Raw genomic sequence first — 14,872 nt, 5'->3', positions numbered from 1 at the left:
AAGTTTTTGTAAAAGCAAAGAATAAACAAACATTTTTCAGTGAAAAATGAAAGAAATTGCAAGGGCTTTTAAGAAGGTACATCTTTTTTTTAAATTTTTTTTAATTTTTTTTTTTTTTTTATGTTTGAGCCATTGAGTTAAAGCTTTTAATCTCTTTATTCTGACATATTTTCCTTTATTTGAATTTTCAGGTTTCATGCTCTATTTATATGTACTATATGTACAGGAGGATAATTTTTAAAACTGTACATATAGGACAGAAAGGCAACCTGATTCAGCTTTTGTGTAGATAGATACAAAGTAGAAGTGAGCACATGGAAGACTTTGAAATTACACAGCTGTAAATTTGGAGTAAATGAGAAGAAAATTAGATGTAGAAGAAAATCAAGTCATGGTACGAACATGAGAAGAGGCCTACTGGTTCAGCCCGGTGGTTGACATAGCTCATCAGTGTCTCTGACAGTAGCACAGGAAACACTATTACATATAACATGCAAGCCTAGCAATTTCTACTATTGATGTTCCACATTATCCAGTGTCAAAAAGTGGTGCATGAGGGATATTAGAAACTGTTGGGTTCCTGTAAGTGCCATTCGTAGACCTGTTGCACTTCTAATCCCTTTCTGAACCTACTCATTCTGTCTTCCACAGGCTGCTATGGAGAGAAGGTTTCTGAAGTATCTCCTCTGTGCACAAAGAATTACTTTCTTCGGTATGTTTTTAAGTGACTTCTTACAGCTTTTAGTGAGTACTCCTTGTTCTCATATTGTTACTGAACAGGTTTACATTCAGATTATCCACTAGTAATAAACCTTCATTGTGATTCTCCTCAGCTGTCTCTCCAATTCCAGAATTCTTAGCCTGGTCCATCTTCTTGATTACTTTAAATGCTTCCTACTGTACTCCTCCAATTTCATGGCACCTTTTGAAGCATGGAGAACAGAGTATTAAAAATGGAAAACCGCACACGACTTTATATGGCAGAAAATTGCGTCCTCTGTCTTGTTCTAAAAACCTTTTCTAGTGATGCCCAATATTTTGTTGTTTTCTTTTATCTGCTGCTACTTGCCAGAGATGACTGCATGATGGCTTTCCTAAGTTCTGCATATTGAGTGGAGCACCATGGAGCACAGTTCACATTATTATTTCCAGATGCATCGCCCCTTACATTTATCTACACTTAAGCTCATTTGTCATATTTTTATTTTGTCAGTTTTTAGAGGTCCTTCTAAAGTTCTGGTCACTTGGTTTCTTTACTAGCCCTATCAAAGACTTTTTGAAAATTCAAATATATCCTGTTCTCTGAATCCTCTTAATCCATGTCCTTTCTGAAATCTTCAACTCTAGCGGGTGAGAGAGACAGAATTTCATGTTATAGAAGTCATGCTGGTTCTAGACAGTTTCTACCTCTGTGTTCATTGATCTTACTAGTTATTATTGAGTCTAAACTCTTAGCAGGAATAGAAGGATATGAGAACAGCTCAGGATTTCTCAAAGGCTTAATGAAAGATCTGAAATTTTTTTTTGTAAATCATGTCATGCACATGCTCTTTGTAATATGCCTGTAGAATGCAGCTTTTTAATATCATAGGCATTATTTATTATTACAAATTCATTAAGCATGGAAGTTTTCTACTTGCCAGTTTTTATATCCTGCCAGTGAATTATCAATTATTCAATAAACCCTGAAGGAAGAAATTGGAATAAAAGATGTGGACATGGTTCTTCCTCTGTGCACTCGAGGTCTTCACCAGAAAGTAGTCCTTCTGCCTGGTACAAGAACTTTGCCCTGGCAGCCCTCATTTCTAGAAAGGCATGGCAGCATATTGGTTTCAGCTCGATCAATTTCATCCCATTTTTTACTGTAATAAGAGCCTGAACAAAGAATAGAAAATTATATTTGCAAAACAGTATTCCTGGTTTACGTTAGATCCTACAGAGCTTTTGCCTTGACACTTCAAACACCAAGATCAGTCTTTCTCCATTAGCACAAGCAGCAAGATAAATGTCTGGTCTTCCCTGTTCAAGATTCTGAAATGCTGTTTGTCTCAATTCTTTGCTTAAGTCAAAGAATGTGATCGATATTTTGGTAGTTTGCATGTATCTATTATGAATATATTAAATACATTACATATGCACAATAAAAATATACTCACCCTCTATAAATTCTATTCTGTGTACACATATAAACTATTGCAATTTAGTTATTTACTGTGTACTACAAGAGCTATAAAATGCCACTTTCTAAGAACACAACTGAGGCTTAAGTCAGCATTTTTATGATATCATCTGTACTGGGAAAACATTAAGGGCTCAATATTTAATAAACATAATAAACATCCCCATGAAACAAATTGTTCATAAACTACCTGTTTAATTTTTCAGGGTTCCTGAACCACATATTTTCTTATTAGTTGTGAGCCTGCTGGGTTGCAGGATAGATAGGGCCTGTCAGGGATAGAATATAATGTAGCGGTTTTATGAATTATTTCTGTGAGGAAAAGCCTATTACAGCTGACAAGAGGATGATGATATTAGCCCATCATCATTCAGATGGCACCACCCTTCCCCCTTTCATCCATCAGACCTCTTGTATGGAGGCTGAAAGCCATACAGTCTTTGCATAGCCAACACAAAGACAAATACTGCTCTTTTTCTGCGTCTATGAAACATTTAGTATTTCATTTTGAATCATGGCAGATGACAGTAACAAATGGCCTAATGAATCTCCCTTATTGTCCCTTGTGAATCTGAAGATGAGCTAAGAGTAAAATCTCTGTTTCTTTTTTTGGACATGCTCATTTGAGATTGAAAAGCTTTTGCTGCATTTTAATAGTATTCTGTTACTGAAAATTGGTCCAGTAAACAAGCAAGCAACTTGCAGACCACATTACTATATACCATTCTTCACCCTGCACATGGCAAGTATTATTTGGGGGAAAGTACTTCAACCAACTTTGGCACAATTATTGAATGCAATGTACATATGCAAAAAAGCTTTATAAAAACAAAAATGAAACCACATAAGGAAATTCTGTGCAAAAAGAACAATAGCACATCACTGGGCATAGTAATACACCAGCAAATTGCAGACCTGTTTTTATCACCTTTCTGTTTTATTGAATAACAATAGACTAATGATGTCCGCAGTTGACAGCAAGAATGCAGTATTGTCTATAGTAATGTATAAGATCTGATAGTGTAAACAATTCTTTGTAAGTGGTAGCCACTAACAAATCATTACTGCTGATCTTTCTCATCTTACTCCCATCCAGCCTACAAACTGAATGCAGTTATGCAGCCTTCGTTTGCAGGAACGCAGGAACTTTTAAAGGCAGAAATTAGCACTGCGGCTAGAAATGGTTCATTGTGCACAACAGGATACAGTATTCCTGCTACAAGGCTTTGCTCTCCTTTGCTCAGTTCCATATAGCTCCGGTACCTCAGCTCTGCTGCCCCTGTACCTGCAGTATGCCTGGGTTCTACCCTCACAGCACCAGGCCTGCCCTGTGCCCAGCCCCCAGCCAGAATAAAGCACATGCTTCTAGAATGCTTGGGTCTCCTATCAGTGCAAACCTAGATAGAGATTTATAGAGAGATCTGTCCTGTTCAGTGATTTGGAGGATTAGGACTATGGACTGCAGCATGGACACAGAAAGCCTTAATGCTCACCAGCCATGTTTATGCTTCATTCTGGCCCTGAGGTGTTCTACTGTTCTGTACATGCAGACATAACATGACTGGTCACAGGGGAGCAACCTCTTTGCTCATTCTTAAGAGCTGCCATATCCATTTCATGGATGTATATAATGATGGTGAGGTCACATTTGCTCCCTTTTACTTCAGAATGTCTTCCCTTCTATTTATCTCACTGTTTTTTTTTTTTTTTCCCTTTTATCTGATTACTTCTATCCACAGAACATTATGATTCATTGAGCTTTGTCCTTCTGTAATGTCTCCCTTGATTCCCTTTCAGACAACAAACAAGTTTTGCTTTCTTGAAGAACAGAGCAGTGGAACAACAAAGAATCCTTTTCATTAATTATGAAAACTTGTGAAAGTAATTCAGCAAAATGTGCTTGCTTTGTTTTGCAAGGGACACTAACAAAAATGTCCTGCCTTATGTATGAAACTTTTTTCACAAATTTGTTTGTATCTACTGTAGGCATGTGCACTTTTGACGTGACAGATCATAATGGCTCTTTTAAAGCCATTACAGTTACCAAGTAAATCCTTCTTAGTTCAAGTACATATAATTGATTCCCATAGACTGTAATAGCTCCAAAACCAAGGCAATACCCTTACCAAACATAAAAGCAGTGGCAGAACTAATACATAATAGCAGTCAGTTTTTACCACCATGGTACTAGAAAATGATGCAGTGCTAACAACATGCCTTTTTTTATTTGCTGATTTTTTGGCACAGTACAAGGGCAATAATTCCATGGTATTACAGTGGTATTGTTCCTGCATACTACCAGTAAAGCTGTAAATCCTCAGGTATCACGGCAGTTATCCTTGTAAATTAAGAATGCAAAATGAATGCAAAACAAACAAATAAATAAAAAAACTCTACAAAATACCCAAGCAGCTTTAAAAATCTTACCACAAGTTACAGTGCAATAGTAATTTAAGCAGCATTTGGTATACTCTAAACTCCAGTAAAAGAGAGAAGGACCTTAGGTATGCTCTACAGTCCTCTCCTGTAGCTGCAGATTTGTATTGCTCTTTATATATATATAAATGTATATATTGTACATGTATATATATATATGTATAATTTTGAAAAATCCTTTCCAGAGCATCTTTACAAGTAGTGAAAATACAGATACAATAACCAAGGTGGCAACATACATCCCTGCCTTCTTACTTCATAAGGGTATGCTTATGAACACAAATGACCAATGACCATAAAAGGAAGGAGAGCACCAAATATTAGGTTGACAGAAAGAGCCATTTTCTTCTCTCATGTTCAGAAAATAGAGGGAGTACAACAAGAACTTCCCCCTTTTTTTTGTTGTTGTCCTGAAAGAGTTTATATTACAATAGAAAAAGGTGCTGTAAGCTTCAAGGAGCTAATGTACCTCTGTAAAGAAGTCTCAGTGGAGATCATAGAAATTTCACGTGACTCCCATGTGTTAATAATGTCTTTGAATATAAAATCCAAATTAAAAACTGGAGCTGAATAAAATACTTTTGTTAAAAGTAACATTTTGAAATGCTGTCAGTAACTATCATAAATATTTGAGAAGTTAATATTTTAATCTTCAACTATAGCTCTGAAAACATTTTTAGTGACAGACAGTGCTTCATTAATAGAGTTCTGTATGTCTAATTGCTTTAGGCAAAGTGGGTTGCATTATTTTGACACATGACATGCAATTAGTACATGGTCACACGGCTAAAGGAAGATTTTACACCTTTTTTCCTTCCACATTCAGAGCAGATAATTAGCATATTTTTTCTGCTTAGAATAATCATCAGACCCTTAGATCAGAAATTGCCTAATGAGGTAAAATTCCAGTTGTTGACATTAATACATGTGACATTTTTTTCAGTTGTAAAAGTAAACCTACTGCTGCCATTTCATTTACTCTTTCCAGCATGTTCTTAAGATTCAATTATGTTTTTCTGAGCATGAAGCTGTTGAATAATCATATCTTTTGAAAAGAGAAAGATGAATGGTGTTTCAGTATTTCAGAATATTTGCTTGATGTTGATATTCTAAGAAGGTTAAATTTGGTTATAACTTGCAACCATCCCAAGTAGATTTCTGTTGTCTTAACACAAAAGTTAAGCCGCAGTCACGATATGCATGCTCCTTCCTTATGAACGTTTTTTACATATTATACAAAAAAAGCAAATTCATTTTGCTCAGTTATAAGGCCAACTCGATAGGCTGTGCATAATGCACCTATGATGAAAGTATATTTTGCATAAAAACGTATTTTGAATATTTTGTGTTGAAGAAATAATGAAGATTTATTACAAATAAGCTGATGCAACAAAATACACTCCGAATACAGACGTAAGCATCTTCCCAGAAAAGAAATTTTGAACATTTCAAAAAAATAACTAAATTAAGTTAACAGATTTTTTTTCTTGCATTCAGAACAAATGCACATCACCACACTTATGCTTAGTTTCTAAGGAACACATTTATATGGGACAAATGAAGTACTCTGAATTTTCATTTCTTCCTTCCTATTCAGTTTAACTTTCCCCTTAAAAATTTGAATGGTATCAGGTCTTGTTGCTCTATCCATTTTTCTTGATGTTAGTTATATTAAGTATGGATACACAGTGTAGGATGTACAGGGATGTTTTTCAGAACTACAACACTCAATGCTACTTGTAAGCATAAATAGAACAGAGATTTTGAATATATATTTTTTTATTTTTCAGATCCTGCAATTCATTTAAATACAGATAACAAAAAAAAAAAAAAAAAAAAAAAACCAACAAAAAAAAAACAAAAAAAACCAAAAAAACACAGAGAATACTTTTGCCTCATTCCAAGCATTTGATATTTACTAGGATTTGAACAGCAATAGTTACTGCTTTACATTTACAAAAAATAAAAAAGGCAGAGACATTTACCTTTGCTGGTTAGTGTTTGTTTTTGTTTTTTATCCCTCAAATTGACAGGTGAATGTATTAAAAACAAGCTTGCTAATTCCTCATGAAGGATGAGTTGTGTGTGATTATACTGACCTGGCTACTTCACAGACATTGCAGGAGACCATTCTGTTTTGAGTATTGATGTTATTTATGCCCCAGATTATTTTTTCCCTGTAATTTGAGTTTTATTATTAAGTTAATTAAAAATTAGCAAGATTAATGTAATCATAATCTTTTCTTTCAGCATAGCTGTCCTTGGCTTTTGTTTCCTATGACTATTTGCTTTGAGAGCAGAGATTCTTTTAGCTTCCTTTATTATAATTTCCAGCTTCTCCCTGCATGATTTTATCTCTTCTTAAGTGATGAGCAATTGCTGTTTTAAAGACTCCTGGCAGATTGCTAGTCCACCTTTCAAGTCCTTTGTAAAAACACAAACAAACAAACAAACAAAAACCCTACCTCTAAAAAGTAAATAAAAACAGCGCCCACTTCAGATCAGCATGTACAAGTTTTGAGGACCAGTGAAGGAAGATACAAGTGTATGTTTAAAATAAAAACAAGAGATACAATCGGGAAAAATGTAACAAGACAAAACACTACAGTAAAACATATGTCAGCAACTGGAAAGGAGGAGAGTAAAGTCTTTTCTGTCACCAGTGTCACTTCACCTTTTTAACTCATTTCCAAAGAATAATGCAGAGGACAAAGTAAAACAAGTATCATGCATTTGTCTGTGGCAGAGTAAATTTTCTTTAAAGTGGCTGGTATGATGCCACGTTTTGAATTTTGGGGAAAAGCAATGTTGATAGAATACTGATGTTTAATTGTTGAGCAGTGCTGCATGGAGCCAAGGATGTTTCAGCTTCTCTTACTGCCCTGCCAGTGAGGGAGAACTGAGTGGGCACAATAATCTGGGGGAACAACCAAGACAACTTATCCAGGCTGCCAAAGGGATGTCCCTTACTATACGGTGTCCTGCTGAACAACAAAACCAGGGGATTTGGCCAGTGGAGGGCTGTTGCTGATAGGGACTGACTGGGCTTTGGTCGGGGGATGGCAAGTAATTGCATGGTGCGTGACTTGTTTTTTATACATATTTTTGCTATTTTCACTTCCTTTTCTAACCAATTAAACTATCTTCTCCACACACAGGTTTTACCATTTTCTAATTCTCTCCTTCATCCTGTTAGGGAGCAGTGAACGAGTGGATGTGCAGTGCCGAGCTGCCAGGTTTAACCTGCCAGGTTAAATCACTACAAGAAAGAAGATGAAGAGATTATAAGTAGCCAAAGTCTATTGGTGGCTACTGAGCATAGTAGTAGGGGTGAAACCTCCACTTCTGACTCAGAAGCTGCTTGCTCTTGTGACTGCCAGAAATGTGGAAGACATGTTCCTCTAATATAATTTCATATATGCACTTACATTTACTCTTCCCTTATCTTCTGGTCATTCATCAGATTGATAGGTAGGTATTCCAATCCAATCTGACTGGCATCCATAAAATACTATATTAAAATGTTTAGAGATAAATTTTAAAGTCTTAAGGCTGGTAAGCTTTACATGAGAACATTTCTGTTCTAAACATATGGCATGTAGGATTAGTTTATTAACATTTTTTTTGCTTTGCCATAAGGTAGTCATGTACCACTGATGCTATGCTTTGGATAAAAGAGAGCTGAGAGTGCTGATAGGTAGATATAGCAATGGCTGTGCATCTTCCACTGCATTTTGAGTTATGTTGTGCTGCTGTCCAAAAACTTGTGCTGATAAGAGGAAGAAAAAAAAGAGTTTTCTAAGCTACAATTATGGTTGCAATGGGAATGTGACAGTGAAGTTTAGTGGCAAAATGCAGTAATTCAGCAGCAAGTCATAAAGAAACCAAATGTCCACAGATTATATAACACTGCCACAACTACTACATTCCAGTATAACACTGAAGATCAAATTGGCAACAGCAGTATGTGAGAAATCAGGAACACCCAAGAGGGTGTCTTTGACATTTTTGTTTAAGAACACATTCACTGATCTTTACGTAAAGGCTATAATAGACGTAAAGGTCTACGTAAAGGCTAGAGAGACTAAATAAACAGATTAAAAATTCTACGCCCAGACAGAAAATGATCCTCACAAATAAATAGATAATACTGTAAATTCTCAAAATTGCCTGAAATTATAATGAATACATACCAAAAAGGTTTACTTCAACCAGGTACATATTTAAAAATATCTATTTTTTAAATGGTATTCAACCAGGATCATGATATAAATAGATAGGGTTTCTTTTTATAGTGTTGATTTGGATCCATTATTATCTCTTATTATTGTCACTGGTACCGGTAGGTAGATATCTGAAATTAGAGCTAAGCAAATAATTGAATGTTTTGATTCACTGATGCGATTGAAAAAACTGAAATTGGGGGAAGGAATGATCATTTTAGATTGACTAGGAAGTGTTGTTTAGTTCTGGTTCTTCTTATACATAGATCAACCAGGAGAAAAAAATGTTTAATTCTCAGGTTGTGTAGTTATTTTAGTTTTTCTGAATGTATGAATAGTAACTGACACAGAAATGTAAAATGTTTCTTTAAAGAAGCGTTAATTTTTTTTTTTTTCATTTCTTCCCATTTTGTTGCTGCATGAAACTGTCCTCCAAGTTTGGCTTTACTTTTCCAAGCATTTTACAAGTACTTTCTTATTATATATCTTTATTTTTTATTGAATGCAGTAAATTATTACAAATGTTTGTTGGGTTCTCCTTGAAATATCACTTGATTAATGGCTTGCAGATGATTAATTTGAAATCACATAGCAATCCTTTCATGCCTCTCTTATTCTTAAGCTCCTCGAGTGTTCTAGGAAGAATACAGGGATTCCATCTGGATACACAGAGATGGGATCAGGAAAGCCAAGGTGCAAATAAATCTGAACTTGGTGAAAGATAAGAGGGTGTTCTACAGGTACATTGGTCAGAAGAGTCAAAGGAGGCAAAGGAGAGTCTTATTATCCTCTGATAAATAAGAGAGAACTGGCTTAAATATATGTGGAGAAGGCTGAGGTACTCAATGAATTCTCTGCTTCAGCCTTCTCTGGCTGTCAAACTTCCCACTTCTCTCATGTCCCTGGACCTTTAGGTGAGTGTTGAGGTAGTATAAGAGCAGAGAAAACCAAGGACTGCCTCATGAGACTAAATGTATACAAGTCTGTGGGACCAGATGACATGCATTTCAGAAGAAGCTGGCTGGTTTGGTTGCTGAGACACTCTCCATCATATTTGAAGTCATGGCTGTCAGGTTAAGTCCCAGATGTCTGGAAAAAGAGAAACACCATGCCCATTTTTATAAAAGAGAGAAAGTAAAACCCTGGGAACTGCAGGCCAATGAGCCTTACATCTGTGCCTGAGAAGATCATGGAGATCTTTCTGGAAGCTGTATTAAGGCACATGTGAAATGAGGACGTAATCCAGAAGAGCCAGCATGGCTTCACCAAGGGCAGATCATGTCTAATCAATCTAGTGGCCTTCTACAATGAAGTGATGGCATTGGTGGGCAAAGGAAGGCCAACTAATGTCATTTACTTGTACTTCTGCAAGGCCTTTGACATGGTCCTGCATCACATCCTTATCTCTAAATTGAAGAATCATATTAGGGTGGGTATGGGAACTGCAATAATATCTCTTTGCTATTCCCTTTCACAGTTCCAGGAGGCACGTAAAAGAGAAGAATCATTGAAACATGTGGAAGGCATTATACCTGCACCATGACCCTTTTGGTCAGCTCTATTCTGGCACAAAAAAGCAATGCTGAATCATAGTTTCTTCTAATTACATATAAACACTTCTCAGAATTATGATCAGGCTATGTTTAATGTACTTGCATATTTTAGTCTTTTGAGTATAAAATTAGGTGTAGGGGGAAATGGTGCAGATGCTTTTCTGATTTTCTAGCTTTGATGACTTTTTTCCTTGACATCATTCATTTCAGGATCACCACATGAATTCCTGTACTCCCAGATTAATGCACAGGCTGTTACTTCATTACTGATGTGGCAGAACTTTCAGTGTCAGCTAGAACTTCATTTCAGGAAAAATTTCAGAAGACTCTGAGACTAAAATTAATCAGATTGCCTAATCTGATTGCAGATATCGTACATTCTTTAATTATATGTTCTCTTAAAATATAAAGAGCAATAAAAAAAAATTCCCTTCCAGTACTTGTATTGTTGCTCAAAGAACTTTCTACATGCGTTTGGTAAAGACAAAATTAAACATTCATTTGAATACAATTTCTCTCAGTTGCCTTGCTGATAGAACTGTTCAGCAGAAAGATTTCTGCAGTAGCTACTATAACAAGTGTATGTCACTTTATTCTTTCAAGATCCCATGGTTTATCCTAGATTATCATTTTGGTTTCTCTCTTCTTTATCCTGATTTTTCTTTTGAATTTATCTTTCCCTTATCTTTCATCATGAGAATGCACTTTCTTTCACAGTCTCTTCTACACAACCTGAACTATCCTATTTTACAATACTGGATTGCAAATTTTTACTGAAAATGATTCTTATGAAGCAGATTCTTGCCTTAGTGTATTATTTGATGCCTACATCTTGTTGCACGCCCATACAACAGAGAAAGATGCAAGGGTACTGACTAGGCAAGAGCTCAGAAAAACAGACTTGTATAGTAAGATGGGAACTGAAGCACTCTCATGAAATTTTAGAAGAGCTACAATATTATTGTGCTATACAAATAGATGAACTAAATGTAAATAGGTGCATACTGCTGGACTCCAGCTAACACTCAGGAGAAGAAGAAATACCACAGATGTATACACACCAGTAAAGTGTCCTTTGGAAGGATACACTACTATACTAAAAAATAAAAAAAATAAAAATAGTGATTAATCAATCTGGGGGACATACAAACAGAAAAAGAAAGGCATAACATCATTAAAAAGAAATGAAATGTTTATACTAGTTCTATCATGAGTTTGAATGTTAAAAAATCAGTCAGCAATATAATTTCAGTTTCTTGTACCATGTTTTGTTATGATTTGCCACAATTGTTAAATGAAATTAGGTTGCAGTTACCTCAACCAGAAACACAAAAAGGTTATGATTTTTTGTTTCAAAAGTCAGAACTTATAGCTAAAGGGCCTATTTTTATCTGAAAGAGCGCATATAGCACTAATTAAGGGTAATGGAAATGACATGCGTCCACTAAAGGGAAAATGTAAAATTTCATTAAAATATTTGTTAGCAGTAATAGGAACGATTAAGGAATAAAATCTCAGTTTCACAGAACTAGGTCATGGCTGATCACTTTTCATAGAAGTTCTTCTTAATCTAGCTGTGGAAAAAAAAAAAAAAAAAAAAAAAAAAAAAAAGTATTTTTAATAGCAGTAAGAAGAGTGAAAAAACGTACATTTCACCCACAGATAAATACAGTATATTTCAGATACTTTCAGCTGGAAAAAACATTTCTGAAATGTAAAATATATTTGAGTATGCTGCTCATCAAAACAGATGCATTATTCTAGCACATTTGGTCCATCTTGGACTTCACAATTTATTATTTTTCATCTTTGTATAATACAGTATTCATTAATATAATTAATTAGTAAGATAAAAAATCATACAAATATTTTTAATAATTCAGTTTGTCTTAAATGCTTAACTGCTTGCTGAAAGCATCAGTTAAGAAATTTTCTGCACTCAGTTTTTAATTTTACTGTAGTTGTCACTTGGAGAAATACAAACGCTTGAAGCAAGGAAATTTCAGTTAGCTCATTTTTAGTGTTTATTTTGTAATACATACCCTGTTTAAAGGATGAATGTGAAACACTTTGTAAGTAGGCACTTGAGAAGTTTTTGAAATACAACATTTCAGTAAGTAAAAACTTTTCTTATAACCTATATATAAATTATTTATTTCAATCGTTTGGGAAACTAGCCATAATTATAATGACTATTTAATTAAGTCTTCTTCAGATCTTGACAACAATGCTAATAAAGCAAATGAGGAGATACAAGTAGTTGATCTTAATTGGAAGAGATGACATTATTTACAAGAATAAATGACGGTAGATTATCTCACATTCATAATTATCAGTGATGGGCCTACTTCAAAAGATGTTGTGGTTCTTATCTGCTTTAGCTAAGTCCCCCAGATATACGTATTCAGACTTTACGTGTCTATCTGAATTGTAAATGTACCAATTTTTCTTACAGGAAGCAGCTGAGTTGCTTCATGGACCTGAATGCGTCAGTGACAGAACAAGAAAAACCTTTTATATCTGCCATCCAAGCAATCTCTTCCCCTTTTCATCTTTCAGAGCTGCAAGCTCTAGCCTTACAGCTTCTCAGTGAAGAATATATTTTATTATCTGGAGAAAACGATGGCTGGCTGCTTGATAGGAATACACTGAGCATCCTTATCCTCTGAAACCATATGTCTGCACCTTGCCAGGTGGAGCTCCATGTGTCCTTGGGAGTACTGGTATCTCTCTGTCTCCCAGACCTGGCTGACAAGCCTAGTACATCAAGAACAGTGCCTTATAGTTCCTGGCATCCAGTTATCTCCTCTATAGCTATGCCAAATTTGAACAGAGGTCCAAGAGATGCCATTGAGTCAGTATTTGCAAAATGAACTATTTCAGTTGTACTTTCAGATTCAGGAAAAAAGTAACATATGTGGTTATTTTTTAATTTACAAGCACAAACTTTTATGCTGTATGTTTAAAAAGGTCCCAAAAATGCATGTAATAAAACAAATAACACTCTTATCTAGGCACTAGCTAAGACTGCTGCATTGTGAGAAGCATGTGTCTCAGTCTGTTTTTCTCCCAGCAAAGCGTTTACAAGACCCTTTGAGAGTGGAATGCTCTTTGCTGGGCATATGGGGTAACTAAAATTTTTGGAGTGCCATCATTTCCCATCATGTTCTGGTATAGCGTAGCAAATCTTGTTCTGGGAAAGGATTTGTGCCAGCAGGGTAAAAGGCACCCTAAAACTGATTTATATCACTTTTATGGACTACTTGAGGGTATTACTGGGAAAAGGAATGAAGCAATTTGAATTTTCATATTTTGGAGTGGATACTATGCTTCCAATACTGTTTCTCTGAAAATAAAGCTCACATTGATCAGCAGGTACTGTAAAGGGAATCTGAAAATAACATTGGGAACATATTTTCTGCTGGGAAAGGATATGACTCTTCTCCTTAGGACACCTATATACTCTGCAGTGAATCACAGCTTCAGGTCAAGAGGAAATGCATTTACTCTTCTTTAGTCTCACTGATGACTTTGGTAATAGTTATACTGTTTCTGGAAATGTGGTGATTTTCTCATTAAAACTTCTTACATCAGGGTAACCTCATCATTTTGTCTTCTTTCAATCCCAGTTGTTCACCTCTTGCTTGATGGCATGCAAAGACCTGGAGGAGTGATAGTAGCAGTACCGATGTTTGATAACTAGTGACATAGCAGCAGTGAACTGTGGCAAGTCTATTACAAAGAAAGAAGTATCATTCCCCTCCCTCTACTAATTTTTCCCTTCTTATCTATCACTTTCTAAATTGCATATACAGAATTTTGATTTGCACTGAGGAACTCCTGCATCTAACAAAAATAGGGCATCTAGGATAATAATCTTTCCAATAAAAGAAGACATTGCAGCTGAAATTAAGGTGCAATTGCTATCTTGACTTGGTTTATGATCATGTTTTTAAAAAAATCCTGAGAAAAATTGTCCATGCAAGGAAATAAAAAAAGAAAAGACAAAGGTCACTCTTCAGGCTAGATCTGCCTAAAAGCATTTCCTTAGACTATTGTTCCAAATAAATACCAAGCAAAATGCTTTGTGAATGACAATTAAGCCAGTAAGTTTTAATCCTAACAAATATACGTATAAAGCAAGAGCATTTTTTAAGATTGATGGATCCATAGACCTTGTCTTCCTTATTGGACTACCTCTTCTTTAGTTCTTAAGAGTCAATTGATTTCCATCCAAGGAATCTGTATGCCTGCCATATGTTCATTTTTCTGTGGATTGCATTATTGTTTCCCAAACAGTTTATCATATGTTATTTATCATGGAAAGGACTTTGATAACTTTGTGAGGGCTCCAGAGACCCTCTCTTCTGATGATTAAATCATGGTCTCTATTGCATTACCTCATATTCATAATGAATAACTTCATCCATCAATTACTGCACAACTGTTTTCATATCATGTAATAATGATATGGACTTTCC

At 35.4% G+C, this 14,872-nt stretch overlaps 1 long non-coding RNA gene across 1 annotated transcript; it reads left to right on the top strand.

Moving 5' to 3' along the window:
- Positions 1 to 490: 490 nt before the first annotated feature.
- LOC125694933 (uncharacterized) lies at positions 491 to 13,770 on the top strand. The gene is made up of 3 exons (XR_007377762.1): positions 491 to 712; positions 7,812 to 8,086; positions 12,847 to 13,770. It is a non-coding gene; the product is annotated as an uncharacterized LOC125694933 (long non-coding RNA).
- The last annotated feature ends 1,102 nt before the right edge of the window (positions 13,771 to 14,872 follow it).

Source organism: Lagopus muta, chromosome 6 (assembly GCF_023343835.1).
Source record: "Lagopus muta isolate bLagMut1 chromosome 6, bLagMut1 primary, whole genome shotgun sequence".
Classification (NCBI taxonomy): Eukaryota; Metazoa; Chordata; class Aves; order Galliformes; family Phasianidae; genus Lagopus; species Lagopus muta.
This window is presented reverse-complemented; position numbering and strand designations above follow the sequence as displayed.